This window comes from Carassius carassius, chromosome 25, assembly GCF_963082965.1.
Source record: "Carassius carassius chromosome 25, fCarCar2.1, whole genome shotgun sequence".
NCBI classification, from domain to species: Eukaryota; Metazoa; Chordata; class Actinopteri; order Cypriniformes; family Cyprinidae; genus Carassius; species Carassius carassius.
The window spans coordinates 19,488,587-19,508,586 of NC_081779.1; the positions used below are offsets into that span (position 1 = coordinate 19,488,587).

General features: G+C 37.2%; 1 protein-coding gene across 1 annotated transcript in view; it reads right to left on the reverse strand.

Annotated features, from left to right (window-relative positions):
• Positions 1–20,000, reverse strand: part of atxn1a (ataxin 1a) — an 87,425-nt gene that overhangs the window by 27,013 nt on the left and 40,412 nt on the right. The window lies entirely within an intron of this gene.

Here is a 20,000-nt window from a genome sequence, read left to right on the forward strand (position 1 = left end):
ACACACACACAAACACACATTTATTACTCAATAATCCAGAGCCAGCCGCCTGTGCAGTCACAAACAGGACACCTTCCTACCCTTGAATTCCCGTCCTGTCTCAAGGCCGTGAACTAAGTGCTGCGCAAACATGATCCACATACAGATGCACTCAGGTGCATTTAGTCTAGTAGTCACTCTCATACTACAGCAACTCTGTCATCTTGCAGGGTCCACTCCCTTCAGACGCTCACAACACAGAATGGCCCGCTATGGAAACAGAGTAACAAGACAACACAAAGGTGGAGGTGTGGGTGTACAGTGAGTGTGCTCTTTAAATAAAGACGGTCCCCATTAGAGCTGCTCCGCTCTAAGATCAGAACGTACTGTAGCTGCGGCTAGACTTTGTTTGGTTTCAGTAACCACCTGCGGTATTCCATAAGGAATAAAGCGGGAATGACATCACATCCCTCAACTCCCAGAAGCACAGATCTTAGATCAGTATTCAGGAGTAGTACTCCACAGCACAGATTGCAGATTGCAGCAAGGAAGCCATGTATCATTTATCTCTGGGGCATTACTTGAGAAACAAACTGTTGCCTTCAAGGTATTAGATAGCAGCAATCTATTTCCAAGTGGCATGGCCTCTGCTTATGTAGCATTTGTGCTGCAACTAGGCATGTGCAAAAATATTTTAAAAGTTGACTAGTCAATTATTCTCTTGTAACTGGAAGCCTAGTAGAAAAGGCCAATTTCAGGTTCACCTCAGCCAAATTTCTAGCATTTCTTAGCAATCATAAACATCCAAAAAAATGTCAGATAATGCTCTAATGAATGGAAAAAGTAGGGGTCTCAATATGTTTTATTGTTTTCTTTAAAGATGGACTATTCTCAACTAGACATGGCTTTTAGTCCATGTGTGGTACCTAGCTTTGAGATTATCTACTGTACACGGTAGTTTAACCTTAATGCTGACCAAAACCACTTTTTAGCAGATATGTGCATTTCAAATTCATCTTTCTCTCCAGTTTGTCACCACATACTACTACTACTACTTCAACTACTAAATGTGAAGTTAAGAAGAAGAAGAAAACCAAAAAATAAAATAAAAAATAATTATATGTACTTTTATTATTTACATGTGTTTTAAATTTACAGCCTTCTTTCCACTTTTTTGCCCTAGCTGCACCAAGGAAGCAGGTTTTATGGCTTGAGTTGTGATGCTAATGAGGACGTTTATCGTTTCATATCAATGTCATTTTGTGCTTTCTTTGTGGTGCTGTTGTCAAAAGTAACGATGTATGTACCAGTTTTGCACTAAAATTGTAAAAAATGTGATGATACCAGCATTTCCCGCTAGAATTTCGAGCACTGCTGTGTGGATTCGCAAACACCTCTGATTGGCCATTGTGTTCAAGTGCTCAACAGACATGTCTGTGATTGGCTACAATTATCATCACTTTACTGATCATTGTAGCCAATCACAGCCGAGTACGAGAACACAATGGCACAAAAGTTCTCAAAATGCTAGCAGGAAATGGTGGCATCGTCACAAAATGACATAAAATTTTAGTACCGACTGGTACAGACATCGGCACTTTTTACAACACTACTTTTTCTTTGTGGTGATTAACAAGTACACACTTCTGCCATATCGTCCAATTCTGCAGAGTAATTATCCTTTGTATTGCTTTGGCAACATTGTATTTTGGCAGACATGCTGATATAGCATCACTGATGAGAGAGATAGAGAGGGAGAGAGAGAGAGAGAGAGAGAGAGAGAGAGAGAGAGAGAGAGAGATAGATAGAGAGAGAGAGAGAGAGAGAGAGAGAGAAAGAGAGAGAGATAGATAGAGAGAGAGAGAGAGAGAGAGAGAGAGAGAGAGAGAGAGAGAGAGAAAGACCAGACAGATGGTCACAGCGGGTGGGTGCAGTAAAATTGTGACAACAGCCATTAGTGCTACAGGAGTCTGAGACCAAGGACAGATAGTGGGATGTGTGAACATGTGAACGAGGGAGAGAATTAGAGAGAAACCTAAATGCAAGAGAGGACAAAACCAAGACATAAGTGATATAGACAGTCAACACAACATTATATGTAGACATACAGACCATGCTATGGTATCAAAACATGCCAATTTGCTCTGTGCTTGAGAGGCTCTGAACTATATGTGGTCTTATTGTAGATGATTCATAAGTGTGTGTTATTTTTTAAATAGATAAATGTTTGGCTACTGCCTGTTTAGAATAGCACACTACAATAACACTCTATACTATGTTCAGTATAGTATGCATTAGAGCTGCACAATTAATCGAATTTCTAATCACGATTACAATTATGGATGCCACAAAGTGGCAATTAATCGTTCAAAGTTCACTTATGTTGTTATTCGGTGTGCTTAAGATGTTTTTTTTTTTCCTACAGGTTTTTCCCATTATTTAAATTTTAGTATAACATTATTATAGCATTCATATTTTTACTTTTTTTATAATTTAAAGAAGAAACCGATCCAATGTATATTTGACATTTGAGGCTTAATACTATAGAAAAGCACTAAAGGTTTCTCAGTTAGAGTGTTTTCAGCTTGTTTATTTTCAGAAAAAATTAGACATGCAGTTGCATCAAACAATGGTATAAACATCATACAGTGTAAATTGTGATAATCGTAATTAATCATCGCAATTACAATTTGCATGCATGCATGTCTGTAATGCACTGTACAAAGTTTACATTGGTGTACATTTTCCCCCTCACAATTTAAAATATTAGCACAAGTTTGTACATATTTTCAGTGTTTTCTGTGACTCTTTTGTAACATCTTTTATAGCAGCCCAACAACATGTCCTAATCAATAATAATAAAAAAACACTCATTGGTCCAAAAATTTCCCACTGAACCAAACTGCATTATTAAACATCACACATGTTCTGACCAGCTGTGACTGTGTAATATCACACATTTTCACTTTTAGGTCAAAAAGACAACTTTTTGCTAGAATCTAATCATATTTTGAGCACAACTTAGATTGTTGCGGTGGAATTGTCCTGTTGTAGTACTAGTACTCACTAAAGCAAACTGATTTAAAGAGAACCCAGATGCGGTTAATTGTCAATTCCACTGCACTAACATTAAAACATACTGTCCTGCAGATTTGACAGCTTGAATATCCTACCTCAAAATGTCTCTATTCCACAACTCAGATGAGCTTCAGAGCGCTGCTACGAACACACCTTGAATGATCAAGAGTCATGAGGAGATCTGCATAGCTACAGTGAGAAAATGATTACACCAGGTGCTGTTCATCAATAGGTAACCAAGCATGGTACTAATTTCAACGAATCTATTTTGAATTTCCAGAAATCATAGGTTAAAAAAAAAAAAAAAAATCCTGTGGCTGCATGGTTATACCAGATCTATGTGAAAAAGACATATTCAAACACTATTACTGTCACTTTAATGCCTTTTTCTTCTTTCACGGGTCACATGCTTGCGGCTGTGGCCACAAGTCATAAACAGCAATGGGGCAATAATGCAAGCTCAGTCTTTTTATGAAACACAGCTCGCACTGCCAGCATCCTTTAAACATTTCCTTGAATGTCACTTCCCTCAAAGTCACAATCAGCTCCAGCTCTAGGAGGCCTATCTGAGGCTGTGGTGTTGGGTAAACAAGACTGCCAGGATCAATCAGGTCAGTGTTTAAGGTGACATGTATGTGTATAATGAGAAAAAAGAACAAGATGGAATACTTACAGCCACCGGCGGCGCCAGCGGGGGTCCTGGGGGGGTCTCAAGATTTTTGACCCCCATTTGACCCCCCCACCCTCTTCCTGATTAAATATATAAATATATCCGGGATAAATATTAAAAAAAATTATCTTCAAACTACGCAGAACAATAATAAATAATTATTATTTCGACATTTATTTGTACACTGAACGAGAACCGTTACTTTCGGACGTGTCGGATTCGAGAACCGAGGAGCTGATGATACTGCGCATGTGTGATTCAGTGTGAAGCAGACTGACACACAGCTCGTCTGAACCGAACTGGTTCTTTTGATTCTGAATTGATTCTGAATGAAGGGCAGTCATCGCCAATGACATTACATCGAGCGCAAAAGAACCGGTGAACCGTTTTGTTTTGTTTTTCAACTGGTTTTATTTGATCGAACTGTCCGAAAGAACCGGTTCACTTGCCACTTAAGTGCCCTTTTGTCAAAGCAAAATTTCCTCGAATTTTTTTGTAATAACATTCCCTTTTGTGAATGCCTGCCCACGCCCAATCATAATATTATTAATAATAATTTAGCCGTAAATAACATGACCATATGATGACCTTTCCCCTGACGACGACGACCTCATCCGACCGGGACGATGATTCACTCACGCCGCACACGCATTTTTTTCATTTGCATTTTCTGCATTTTCAACACCGCGGCAGCTGGTAAGTGTTTCATTCTCAGCGAAGTGATTTTGATGTTTATTTACTCATTATTATTTTACAAGAACGATGTGATGTGAGAACATGCAGATATGTTGTTTATATTGCTGTGTGTAGCCTGTAGTGTAGAAGTAACACTAGCGTGCTGTTTGAGGGAGAAAAGTTTCACAGGCATCGAAGGGTCTGGTCTTTTTTTATGTTATTTGACTAAACTATTATTACAAATATTTTTCTACAATAGAAACAGTGTTAACAACAGCAAGACCACTTTAGCCTGTAAACTCAATAATATCTCTCTGGAAATAAATGTAAAAATATCAATGTCAATAAAAAATGCTTAATATACCTGACATCAAAGTGCAGTGTGAAGGATATGAATAACAAATGTAGCCTGTCATTTGTTTACATTGCAAAGGTGTTCAATTTTAGACAACAACAACTACAACAGTAATAATAATATTAATCACTATATTCCAGTGTATCAGTTGTTTAATGTTTTGTATCAATATTTAAGGTGGACTTATTGATTAGGTGCAAGAGTAGTAGTGATGGTTAAAATAATAGACTAATGCTGAAATAGTAAATTGAGCCTTGTTCCTAGATGGACAGAGTGGAAAGTAATAGACCAGATGAGGAGATGGAGATAGAGGAAGAAAAAGAGGGACCTGTAGAGGCACAAGTGACAGAAAGAGAGCAGGTAACAGCAAGCCAGGAGACAGAGGCTGGTGAGAAAGAGGCACAAGTGTTTTCTATAGTTTTTACTAGGGGTGCACCGAAATTTTGGCCGCCGAAAATTTTCGGCCGAAATGGCATTATCGGTTTCGGTAAAAAAAACAGCCGAAAATGTAAACCGAAAATGAATGTCACCCGCCCCTCCCATCCGTGAGCAAGCGCTTAGGTTTCACTCACGGTCGAGCTGATATCACGCGTCTGCCTATCAAAGATTAAGCATGTCAAAGGGCTGTCACAATCAAAAAAAGCTTGTCACAAAAGCTGCACAATCGATCGGACCAACCAACACAAGTTTCGAAAACGAAAACAGGGAATCGATTTTAACGGCCTTCTCTCAGAGCGCGTCCAGCTCGTCACTATACGCTCGCAGCGAACGCGCGTCACACAGCAACTGCAGGTTCTGACACACACACACACACACACACACACACAGAGCCTATTAGTGCATAATATCAATGTAGCCTTCAGTAATGTTTTTCATTGATGTTATGGCAGTCCACATTGCTGACTTGTGCGCGTCTCAAGCGCCCTCTTTACGTTCGGATCAACGCCAAATATAGGCAATTTACTAACGATTCAATGAACACTTTGCCTATGTCTCAAAAATCGAACAGGTTTTTTTTTTCACAAAAGTGACAGCCCTATACGAGAGGACACCAAAGTTGCAATATGTAACATTTGTTCTGCAAAAATCTCCAAAATTTTTTTGCACAATTTTTAAAAAACTATTTTATTTGATGGAACATAAAACTTGAAGAATAATTATTATTTATATTTATTGTAAAAAATATTTTATGTTTTGTTATGTAACTGTTAATAAAAATTTGATTATTATATTGTGATTTTTCAATTCAGATCCATTAAATCCAAGCAATATATTATATACGTTTTTAAAAGAAGCCATTTTCGGCTTCAGTTTCGGTTTTCGGCCTAGTGCATCCTAAATTTTCGGTTTCGGTTTCGGCATAGAATTTTCATTTCGGTGCATCACTAGTTTTTACTATAACCGCTGTTGTTAATTATTCTGTAGAACAGAGAAGAAAAAGCCATCAGGTTGGGACAATTTAAGACATTTCAATTTCTAATCCCAGAGCTATTATTATTTTAAACTTAAAATTGTCTTCTCTATTGTTTCTTTCTCAAAACTGCATCAAAGCATTTGCTGCTGTATCAATACATAATCATCCATATCTGTGCGTGAATCAGCAAGGAATGCATCACAATATATTGCTGTATTGATATTTTGAATAGGGCCATTTAAAGCCTTGTTCCATTTGCCCCTTTTATACTTTGAGCACCTGCCCCTCCAAAGGTCTCTGCATGGCCCTGCTCAGAGGGAGTGTCAGCCATGTTAAAAAAGATAACCGCTTAAGTCATTTGTGGATTAATGCGTATTGGTGACGCGAACCATTTAAAATGCCAACCCTTTAAAGTTTGAGCATATTGTTTGCAAACTGCAATTGATTAATTAATTAAAAACAAAGTAGTTAATATGCTTTGTTGTTTTTGTTGTTTAGTAGCAGTAATATGCAGTTATTAGCCATAGCTATAGCTAGTTATATATTAGCCATAGTTATAGCTATAGGAAGAGACACTAAGTGGAAACTAATTTTTTTCAATTCCACATTTTTTGCCACTAGCAGAAATGAAATGAAGTTGCTGTATCTTCTCCGTTATCACTCACCATATTTCTGTTAGAATTTGATAGGGATCAGATCACATCAGCAGCAATGTATACCTGCTGTTTGCACTTTACTAAAAGTGCACATTTCAGAAACAAGTCTGTATATTAAACTTCACAAATCAACTCGTATTGCATTATTTAGCATGAATAAAACCTCAAATCACATGGCTTTTTAAAGATACAGTAGGTGATCAGACTGTTGAAGGTAAACCCAAAACTCTATATCAACCACTTTTCAAAGTAACCACACAAAACAACCACATTAACAACCCATCAGAATAGCTCATCAACACCCTTGGAACCAGCCAGAACATCCTCACAACCACATCACAATCAATTAACAGCTCAGAATACCTTGGAAACCTAGCAACAACCCACAACACCCTAGCGCTGTGTCAGTGAATTTTGCACTTCAGAAAACATAGTTTATACCTACAGTTTTAGAGGGTTCAAAATGAAACTGACTTGGTATCACATTCATCATATTAAGAGTGTTCAGCTCTTATTCTAATGCTGCGTTGCCCTGATTGCATCCCCTTAACATCACATGGGAAATTTCAAATCAGACTGAAGGAAAATAATTATTCAGATATATCTTAGATATTTAATATTGCAAGCAATGCAACATACTCAGGAATGCATGCACAAACAAAAAAGCTCACTGTTCCCTGTACCTGTTTATGGTTCCTAAAAAAAAGGTTTGTATTCTTGTGCAAGTCTGCTCCACAAAGTCCATTTTAGAGTAGTGTATGTGTGCGTTGCACAACACAGTGCAGGTTGCAGGTGTAAGGTTCCCATGAGCAGATATAGGACAAGCAGTAAGCCAATACCATCCTTGTAGCAGAGCTCGGTCAGCAGAGAAATAGACCGAGTGAAGAACAGAGAGGATGATGGGGGATGACAGGTCAAGAGGATTCAGGAAGGTTCAGGGGTGAACGGCCCCTTTGCAGATGCTTTAATTGTCTGATAAGTGTCTGAAATATAATTATAAACTGTTGGACCCTGCCGGCCACATCTGTGTGAGGAGGGAACAGAAATAACTTTTTTCCACAGCTGCAAATAGTGGGTGCACTGAGAAAGTTTTAGAATTCACATTTTGGTGGCTAAATATCAGAACCAACAAATAAACCAATTAAAAAGTTTAAAACTTATGTTTTAATAAATTTTAGCCTTAGACATAAGTGAGTCACAACAGACGACTGACTCAGTAAGCAGATTGGAAAGATTGTTTGTATGACTTATAACCGCGAACTGATGCAAGAAATGCAAATATTTTACCAGAATGAAATTCTTTTTAAAAAAAACTTTATTCCCTTAAAAGATGCATGAAAATTTTTATGATAAATGTTATGAGCATTTGCAACCTTTTTGAAGCTTGAGAGGTTAGGTTCCCATTCATTTATGTACACTACAGTTAAAAAAAGATTTATGTTTTTGAAAGAAGTCTTTTATGCTCACCAAGGCTGCATTTATTTGAGGAAAATTACTGTAAAAACTGTGACATTATGAAATATTATTACAATTTAAAACAACTGATTTCTGTTTTAATAGATTGCAGGCTAATAATTGACATTAAATAATTTACATTGATTAATTAATTTATTTTTTAAATGATTAAATTATTATTAATAATGCAAAGTCATTACTTCAGTGTCATATGATCCATCAGAAATCATTTTAACAGGCTGATTTACTGCTCAAGAAACATTCCTTCTTATTACTGTTAAATTGAATTAATTATTATTATTTATTTTTTTACCAGGATTCTTATAAAGATAACAGTATTTATTTGAAATTAAAATATTTTAAATCATTATAAATGTCACACATTCATTGATTCATTAATGAATGAAAAATAAATCATACTAACCCCAGACTTTTGGATGCTTGCATGGAAAAAAATAACTAGTTTAGTTTTCTCTGTATTCCACTGAAGTCAGGAGTAAATGATCGAGAGTAAATGATGACAGAATCTAGGATGAACTATTCCTATAAACCTGTGTATTCATTCAATGCATACAAAGGCATTTTTATGTCAAATCAAGCCATTTAAATGTACACATAATGAAGCATGAATGCCTTGTACCGTTGTCATGAGGTGCACCATATGCTTTGCACACAGAGTAATCATGGTGCTTTTCTTCCACAGATGGAAGTATGGCAGACACCATCTCTCTTTTCTCACCGGACAGAGAGGAAACAAGATGGAGTGCCTCAAGTGGAGTGTGTGTGTGTGTGTATGCATTAGAGGACAGCGGGTTGAAAGCTTTCCTTCTTTCAACCTACAGAATCCTGCATATACAAACACACACACACTCACAGCGGCGCTGTCAGTGAGCATGCTCGGTCGCTCGCTTCATTCAAGGTCAGCGCTGAGAGGCAGGTGATGACATCATTACTACAGCAGCTCTGTTATTTCACCGATCAATAGAAAAACAGCAACAAGTTCATCTCAGCTAATGCCAGATGGCTGGAGCCACCCAATGAGAAACCACTCCTCAAAAACACAAACACACAAACATATATACATATATATACATATATATATATATATATATATGTATATATATGCCAAAAAGTGCAAGCAGCCGTGCAGCGAGTGGCTGCGTTTGTAATGATGAGAAATGACTCGATGCTGAGGGATGTTCCCTGACCTGTTTCCAAAGCAATGTTACAGTCTATTCATTCCACCATTTAACATAATGAGACGGGAATAGTTTATTCAGCCAGGGAAAAAGCAATATTTATACATGAAACAAGTGCAGAAAACCAGTGACTCATACTGGACGATGGATGTCTCGATATAATATTAATGGAAGATGGCTTTGGCTCATACACTATAATATTATTTAATAATGTGCCTTACATCTCTGGAAGTGTGTTTTAGAATGCCATATAATAGGGTGCCGAATGCAAAAGAAAAGGTGCTATAAAAATATTTTGTCAGAAGAAAAAAAAAACTGCTCATTTTTTTTTATCTAAGATTATGATTTATATTAAAGCTTAAATATGTGATTTTAAAAAAGAGAAACTTAATTGGGCTATTTTTTTGCAGTGCTAATTATTTTATACCCACCGCATACCATATATCATAAGGTTTGTTCTATTCATGCTACTTCAAAATGAAATAGTCTAAATCTAGATCATTTTCAATAAATCAATTTTGATGAATAATTAGACATTTGTTCATGGATTCGGCAGACATGCAGTGCTCCTCAGAAAATGCTAAGAATTTTACCAGGTCAGTTGAATATTGATACCTCAGCTGTTGATATAGTCACAAATAAATCATGACAAGCGCAATCATGTCATTATCAATCACAAAGCCTGTCCCTCAACCTACAATCACCATTCAATATGTTCCCTTTGTGCGAAATTACTGGAGAGGTACAGGAGAAAGGGAAGTGGATAGCTCTTCTACACTCTCTCTCTCACACACACAACTACCTAAAAAGCCACTCAAAGCTCCTGGTCACACTCAAAGTAGTAAAACTCAATCCGTGGCAGGTTCATTCAGGGCTGTCTTTGGGTCACTGTGAGGGACTGATGGAGAGATTTGTGCTTCCTGTGTTTCTCCTGCTGTGCTCAGCTGGGACAAACGCAGCAGTAATGGATAGTGTGAGGGGCAGGCACTTCTCTCAGGTTACCGTGTCGTACCCCAGGCTGACCTCATTCATTTAAACTTCTCTCGCTCTCTGTCTGCCTCTCTCTCTCTCTCTCTCTCTCTCTGTCAGGGTCATAGGTGCAGCCTTTCTCTGACAACCTGACTGACATCATTGTCATCCCATCATGTCACTGTGGCCTTTTTCTGTCAAAGATTTTTTTACCCTTGCCTGAAAACAAAGCTTCTTCAACGACGGGATCACTAGCAGAAATATGAGGAACAGGAACACGACATAGCTGTAAATATCTCAATATATTAAAAGACAGAGACAAAAATGTCAGGGGGGAAATGTCTGAGAGAAGACCGTTAACTGTTGTTACTGTTAACGAAAACTATTAAAAATAATTTTCACTAATTGAATAAAGCTACAAATATTAATATTAGATGAAAAAAAAAACATTGAAAATATATAAAAATATATAATTACAGCACGTTTTGCTAGTGCAATACTAAAATACCATTTAATTCAATACCACTACTTTGCAATCCCTTGCTAAATTTAATAGCAATTCCTGACTGAAAATTTTTTCAAAGTAAATTATTTTCTTTTTTTCAGTGTACTAATGTGCATAACTCAGATTTATAATGTAATTAATTAATTATTGCATGAGTGTCAAATATGGCTAAAAGCAAACTACAATGTTTCATTTTGAGCTTTAGGTTGAATTGCATTTCAAACTCTGGAAATTTCCTTCATGTGCAGACACTGCGTCATTCTCCACATGCTCATTTCTGACCACAGCATTTACAGAAATGTTTGCCATTGGATGAGACGGTTCAGACAAACAGAGTTTTGTGACTTGGAATTTGCTCTGGTCTATTTATCCACATTCAGAGTGGACAAGCAAATGAATCAAGCACCAACACACTTCACATGCGTAGGTTTACACTTTACAACACTTCCAGTCAAACCTCAGCAACTGAGCCTCACACAAGCTCATAGACAGAAAAAAACATAGTGTGTATGAAAAAGAATCAAAGCTGCAGATATACAAAGGCAGATGAATAGATACAACAGCAAAAAAGGAAGAAAATAAAAGAGAAAGTGAGTGAAAGACAAGAACGTGGGAGAAGGATGGGAGAGTCTTGAAATGTTCAAAGCCCTGATGACTCCTCCAAACTGTGTAAAGGACCGCTGCTCCTTCGGACCACCTACTGTGAGACGAGCCTGAAAGCAGATCAAACTAGCTTTGTGCTGACATTGAAAAACTCATTCATGCATAATTAATAGTATACAAGTCCTCTGAAAATTCAGAAACGCCATACAGCCAGATTACGTAAAGGATATTAAACTCAAAGGAAAGATATTGTATATATAAGTTAACTGACTGCCTTTATTTCTATACACACACTGTATGAACAAGATTAAACAAGAATGATAATGCAGTACTCTTTTTAGACACCAGATGGTGCTGTATTTCAGTGAATTTGATGGGGAAACGAGAACAGTTCTAGGATCAGTAAGAATATTTACATAAGAACTACTCTCATCTGTAGTCAACAGGAGTGTCTCAGTGTGATGAAGTGAGGGATTATCAAATCAGATCTCAAGATTTGCACAACATTATTATATGCTATATATGGCACAGTGGAAATCACCGTGGAAGAAACCTGAGGTATAATATCTGCACATGGTTGGGCTACCATATGGTCTCAGTTTGCATTTGAGCAAGCGGCGCTGAGCCTGACAACAGGCTGTAAAACACCTCGCTGTGAAGATGTTCAAGACACGACAGTTGTCAGTCCACATCTAATGTGAAAAAGAAATGTGATGTGATTTAGGATTTTGAATCAATGAGATTGCGTGGTGGGTGGAGTTTCTTAGTTACTACAATAGAAAGCAAGGCTGTAACCAAAATCACTTCCTATACACTCATTCACTATTCACTATTACTCCTAGGGTGGCCATCTGTCTGGTTTTAGGTCAGACAGTCCGGTTTTGACAGTCCAACGCCTACAAGCGATGCCTGTTAATAATAGCCTTTCATAAATAAACTAAAGAATAGGCTATATTTAAGTTACTATGAAGTGATGTACATTTTAGACACAATATTGTCAATATCAACTGTTTCTGCTCTATTCTACCAACAAACTCCAAAAAAAGTCACAACAGAACCATTGGTCTCTCCAAACATTACAGTTTGACTCATTAAATGAATGAGCATTTTAATTTTTTTTTTATAAATTGGTTGGGTCAGAGATTCAGTGACCCATTTATAAAGACTTCACTTGATTCACTAATTTATTTTCCCCCCAATATTTCATATGTGTATATTTAATGTATTTCATACTTAAAAAATTAATCTCAACATTATTTATGCATTTCTAACTGTGGTGTAAATGCATTCATGGAATCTCTTTTTTTCTCTCTAAATTTATAGAGTAAATGTAGGAATATACATTAAAGGGGACACATGCTTTTTAAAAGGCCTTTTGAAGTTCTGTCACTGCTTATAAATTGGGGATTATTTTTTTTAGTTTATAATCTTCGCTGAATTCATCAAAAGCACATTTTTTGGGGGTGTCTTAGAAACACACCATAATTGCTCCATTAATGTTTCATCCTCTGAATGAGAGAATGAAAACGTTCAGCTGTTGAATGTACATCTGTTGTATGCTCATTATTGCAGTGCATTATGGGATTGTATGAGCACATTTTAAAATGACCACTATGTTTTAGGACACCACTAGAAATGGCTGTTTCCTCATATGGTGCACTATATAAGAGTATAGAGGGTGTTTTCCTGACACAGCGCAAGAGACTGACAAAATCATGCCATAACAGGCCTATAAAGTTGGCCATAGGACCCTCAGCGGGGACTGGACAGTTGGGTAGGTTTAGGTCTACCAAGACCACTCCGTGCAGTCATCTGGACAAAAAACTTCATGCCTGGCTTAGATATGTTATAACATGAAGTTCTGCACTGTCTGCAACAGCAAACGGAGTTTGTGTGCAAATGTTTTGAAATGGTGGGTAGGTGGGTGGTTTCTTGAGATCACTACAATAAGGGAAACAGCCCAAAATCTGATTAAACACCTCCAGGTCGTAAAGTGAGTGTAAACATGCGAAGAAAAAGAGAGAAGGTATATACAAATGAGAGGCAAGCCCCATGCAGGAGAATACAGGTTTAGCAAAGCAACCTTTGACAGTCTGATGCTTAAATATGACATTTTTACAAGCATTTTTAAGGGAGTCCCACAGCCTGGCGCCGTGAGGAGAACAGACTAGTGAGCATGTAATTCTTACAATACACAGCATATTTGGCAAACTTTCATCCATTAATTGTGAGATTCCCGTAATGGCATCTTGTGCCTGAATGATTTTTTTCCACAAAATTCTACTCCTTTTCTTCAAAGGTTTTCCGTCATAGAGTAGAGTAAGCGTGTGTTTATTTTGAACAAACTGCACACAAATACAAAATCTGTGCTGATGGATGTCACAGATCCATGTTTAACTGGGTTACATGTCGCTTTGAGCATTCACTTGTGTGAACTCCAAATTGCCCTTTCGAGTGCACTGAAGTATGCACGTTTGCACGAGAATGTGTCGTATGTGTCACTTTAAGAGCGATGTGGTGTTTATTGAGGCAATCGCACGTTGCGAGTCTATTTATAACCTCTGTCTTTGAGGTCTCCATTACATTTGCATGGAAGCCGTGCACTCACACTTCCCTCGCATCTCATTTACATATGTCGTGTGGTTTTTCTGCTGTGGGTAACCATTTCGCTTGCCTTAGTTGTGTGTGTGTTTATGGATACATGTGAGCAAACATGTTTGCGTTTCACTATCGCAGTAGTGGTCACAACCCTTGGTAACATCAGCTGAAAAAAAAGCAAAACAAATATGAATTTTCCACGAAACTAAGATGAAATTCAATATGACCTATGCAGTTTATACATACATTTCTAAAATTAAAATAATAATAATAATTCATATAAGTGAAATATAATACAACAGTATATTTCTAAAAAAGAAATAGCGCCATCTGCTGTCAGAGACTGAATGTGCTTTCATTCAGCGTGTCTCTCACGTGTTCCTCCATGTGCTTCTCATACGTGCTTGTTTACATCAGAGCGCATGCGCTCTTTCAAGCAGCATACAGCAATGTTGTGCATTTTAAGCAGCTGATGGGAATAATATTCTTAAAATGCATTCCAAATTCTAAATAATTTGTGATCTATATTCATTCACGGTATTTAGAAGTGCCCACGATAACAATATTGTGCATATTAATCACCGCAATATATCGCATTACCGAATACCGGCAGAAGTCTACTACCCATGTTTCGGGGGAAAAGAATACAACATTAAAACTAATACAACAATAAAACTAAATAGAAATAAAACGATCTTCATAATCTATAAACATGACCAAAAAATTAAATAATTAAAAAAATTTTTTTTTTAAAATAAAATTAGAAATTATTCTATAATCAACTAACATCAAAATAAAATGACCAATAAATAAATTAATATACCAAGAAATGATTAAAAACCATAAATTAAATAATTTTATTTGTATAGCATGAACCCTATGCCACAGCAGAAAGCAATTTCACTCTTGAAGATCGCCTATATTGCCTATGGCAGCATTTTGCACTATTGTTAACCACAATTGCTACAAGTGCATGTAGTAGAGCATGTGTGTGCTTGTAAGTCAGAAGGCTGTGCTTTCATTTCTCGTTACTACAGTGTGTTTGTGTGTGCGGTTGAGCAGGACGGTGTGTACTCCAGCAAGGCCAGCCACATGAGTGTTTATGATGAGTCACTGCCTGAAACAGCAGGGGGGAATTACTTGCATTTACTACACAAGCGTGTGAAAGCTAGCATGTGTGTATGCGTGTTTGAGAGAATTATCTCGGCGTGCAAAATCTGCATTAGTATTGACCATGTTTAAGTAAAAGAGGCCAGATCTGTACCCTTTCCACATGTATCAGGTAAATGCAGTCTTGAGAGAGTCGTTGTGTTGCAGGACACATGCAGGTGATCGAATAAAGCCATGCAAAGTTGCAGCCAAGCACAGTAAAAACAGATGCACTTGCTGAGGAGCGACACGGAAACTCCTCCCATACACTTCTCTCTGCGCTTGTTCACCAAGCTGTTGTTCTCGAACTTCAGCATTCAGGAAAAACAGAGATTATCACAGTGTTTAAATAGATGCATTCACTACCTGTCTAGTGATGTGCTTATACAAAAAAAAGAAAAGAAAACCTTAATAAAGGTTTCTCGTTTCAAATCTTATATAGTGTGTCATATTTATTGAGTTGGTTCATGCGTTTTATGTTTCGCTCTTTAAAAAAATTTGACGCAATTTCCATCTATGCTGGTTTTTGCGGTGCATTGTGGGATAAGTTACAGTTCACAGAAAATAATAAGACCCTTTGGATTACAAAAAAGGCTTTGGATTACAGAAAAATATTAATATTGTCTCAATTTGTATATGCTTTTTTTTTACTATTAAGTGATGCTAGCAGTTGACTTGCTTTTTATGAATCACCAAGGACCACCGTTTGAGCTAAAAATCTTCTTTACTGTTTCACTGAAGAATAAAAGTCACCTATCAAAATAAAAATGACAGATAAACACAGCAGGCTATAGCAACCACTGATAATCCTTTAGCAAGTGCACAGCAACATGCTAACAAGCTGATCTTAAGAATATATTTCTCATGTTCATATACACACTAAGCAGCCACCGTCGCAGGCTTTAATTAATTCAGGCCCAATGCAGAGGTCATTAGCGGTGACAGTCACTGATGTAGGCCGATCCTTTCGCTCAATGCTATTTGCAATCAAATCAACCTGGACTAGGAGCCCAGCTGGTTTTATAGCTCTGTCCATGGGCAACGAATCACAGCAGCCTACAGCTCGCTCACCCAGTTTACAACCATCGATGGGACTTTACATTTAGCACACTTCGCATTTCTGCCAGACTGAGAAGAAAGCAGAATGGCTTCAGAAACTTAAGTCTAAAAGGCTGAGTCAACCGCACCTGTGCCCTTTCCTGCACTTTATCCCCAACATAGGTACATACACACACAAGAACAGATGCTTGTTAGTGGCGTGCATGCACACTTTCACTCACACAAGCAGATGCAGCTGAAATTAAAGGATTTTCCTACACACTGCAAAAAAATCCTATTCTTAATCAGTGTCTTGTTTCCAGGAATACAATCTCAGCAGCCTTGAAACACGATCAGTTTACTTGAGAAGCAAAATGCTGGGATAAGGTAAGGTTGATACCACTTATTTCCTTTTCGATCTATCAAAGTGAGTATTGCTGATATTGATACTAATATTATACCTCTGGTCTAGTCAATGTATTTTTAGTATTTTCCTTATATTTAACATTTTAAAAGGCCTAAATGGCAAATTCAGATTTTTGTATTTTTTTTTAGAACTAACCATTACAGAAACCTTTTAACTTTACATTTATAACAAACATCACACAAACATGTTATAGCAAATGTCATATTTAGCTTTCTCGTTATCTAGCGTGGAAAAAAAACTCCAGATGTGTTTTTTCAGTTTTTCTGTCAATTCTCCATCCGTTCTCTCAGTCTGAATGAGTGCTGTGACTGTCTGTTGACGTCTGTTATTGCTTGTCAACGTGTCTGCACAGCAAAATAAATAAAAGGAGAAACGTTGCTCTTGTCCTTATATAATTGTATGCTATTATACTTTTTTTCACTTTAATGGATGTGTAATACATTTCAAACAAAGTAATAGTAAAATCACTAGTTAGAAATGATTATGAGCTATATTTATATGTAACCAACTAATCCGATGGCTCAATCTTCATCTAAACACTGCAATCTATCGTATCGGGCACATACTGTACGCAGTGTGTAATGCATACATTTTCATTTCAGTTTTGCGTCTTACAAACATGTGTATGGTTAACTACATCTAACACATTATGAACTAGTCAGTAAAGGAGACTGAATATTCACCAAATATTTCCTAAAAAAGCTTTTCTGGCATATTAGTCAGCATTCATTAAGGAATAAATGACAATTATACTCATGGCAGCCTCACTGTAGGCTTTCTCAGGTTCTGAACATGGAAGTTTTGTTTGGAAGTAATATGTGAATCAGATTATGGGTCATATAAGCAGAACTTCCAAAATCTGAAAACTAATGGTTTAATTCATATTGAAAATTTGTGCATATAACATACCTTATAATACTGTGAAACTATTAATGTCTGGTATATAGTTTGGTATATCTATTTAGAAAGTAATTTTTAGTTTTTTATTTCTTATCTTCTAATAGTACTTCTTACAGTTCAAATATGACAGTTGAATGTCTCTCAAGAATCCTGCTTAAATTAGCATGTTTACAGAGTTTATTAAAACACATGGATTGTTCACACAGTTTGATGTGTTTCAATTTACAGTCATTTGATACGTCTCCACTGCACACTAAAGTCCCAGTGGGATCACCAGTTAAACAGCTCTACATGGGCAGTACGTACATTTGTGTGAGGAGTGGGGGCCAACTTAATCGTTTAGCTTTGCCAATGCCATCCTCCTATTTGTGGCAGATTAGGGCTATCCACAGTTTGACAAACAGCTTTCTACACAACGCACCAATCATGGTTTTTTATCCCATTTTGGGCATGAGGAAGAAGGGCACTAGAGAGGCAGCAAATTACATGTGTCATTATTAATGGACCAGCGCTTGTGATAATGCATCTACATTAAGGCCCACACACACACACACACACACACACTCAGAGCTAACTTCCTCCTCACAGCTGTCTGCGCTCCTCAGTGGGGCTTTTAGTTCTCAATCAATCGAATCCACTGCCTCTTACACAAGCATGAAGACGCCCGCACACAAGATGCACAAATCAAAGTCTGACATTCTCGCAGACATCAAACAAGCTAACTTGCACACACACAGACTTGCATCTTCTGCAGGCTTCACTGTGACGTTAAGTGAAGCAGAAGGTCCAGAGTAACAATAAATTGCCAAACTCCCACACTCTTTAATTGAAACCTACTTGCTTTGCTCTGATGCACTGCACGAGTCTAGAAGGGAAGTGTTTGAATTCAGCAAGGCCAAGAGCAAGAACTGAACCGAATTCCTACAAAAATACCATCCATTCTGCTGCTTTCAGAACAATTTCCATCTAGTGAGTTTAGATAATGTGCTTTAAAGGAAAAGTTCACTCAAAAATGAATTTCAGTCATCATATCAATCCCTCATGTCAATCCAAGCCCATGAGACTTTGGTCAATGTTCGAAACACAAACTAAGAGATTTTTAATGAAACCTGAAGAGTTCCCTCTGTACGAAATACAGTTTATTCAAAGAATAATAAAGAATTATGCCAACAAAGCTTCATTAAAATTAAAGTTTTTTTGTTCTTTATGATATCAGGACAGATGTAACATCCCGACAACTTTGACATTACGTACTCTAAAAAGTATGATCATTATAGAATAGTTAAAATGATTCCCATTATGTGCTTTACTAAACACCAGTGCTCAGAAAAGTAATTGGCCTCTCCACACTTCATGAGTACAGCAGAAAACCATTACTACTTTAAAAGGAAGTTGATCTGTTTTGGTAGTGCATAATGTTTGTTGCCACAGTTTATCTGTTTAGACACTAGTCATATGATAGTGAATACAGTCCAGTTGAGTGGGAGTTTAAGTGCCACTACACCACACCATCAGGCAGAGACAGAGAGAGAAGCAAGAGAGGTCTGGCTTTGGTATTTGCTCCCCAGATGGGTCCCTCGTATTCAACAATGTGTTCAACAGACAAAGTGCTGAAGAGAACCAACGAGAGATACCAGTGAAAACAAATGGAAACTCCTCCACGTATCCATTAAACATATGCACACTCATACATAACTCATCCATATGATTTTGCACGGTAATATGCACTGATAGAGATTCATTGCTGTTGCAGCAATCACTCCCATCTTCTCATTATTGATAAGAGCCCTTGTCCTACCCGCTCAGACAAGCAGGTTTCCTCAGCTCTCAGACTCACTCTCACTTAATCAATGTGCTCTGCTTCTCTATAGCTCCTCCAGTGTCTATTACAAACCTGATCCATTTATCTGTGTCTAAGTCTGGAGGAATATGAAGATAAGGAGCGTGTCTTGAGGTGATTGGACATGCAGTGTAAACGATTAATAAATTAACTGATGTGTCAGTGGGAACGAAATCTCTGCATTTTTTAAATGCTTTAAAAAAAAATACAAATAAAATTGTATTGGTTCTGTTAACAGTTCTCAAACATGCATTCACCAATGCAAAGGGAATACTATAAAAAAACACAACGATTTCCTGCACAGCTACAACTAGAGTCTACAGTGTCATGGAGCTTGAGGTTTTCTAATTCTAATTCACTCCAATTAAAAAAATTTTGCAGTCAACTTCATTAAACCAATTTTAACAATCATAGCAGACATCTTGACCTGACTGCTTCTATTGTTCTCATTTGTAAGTCGCTTTGGATAAAAGCATCTGCTAAATGATTA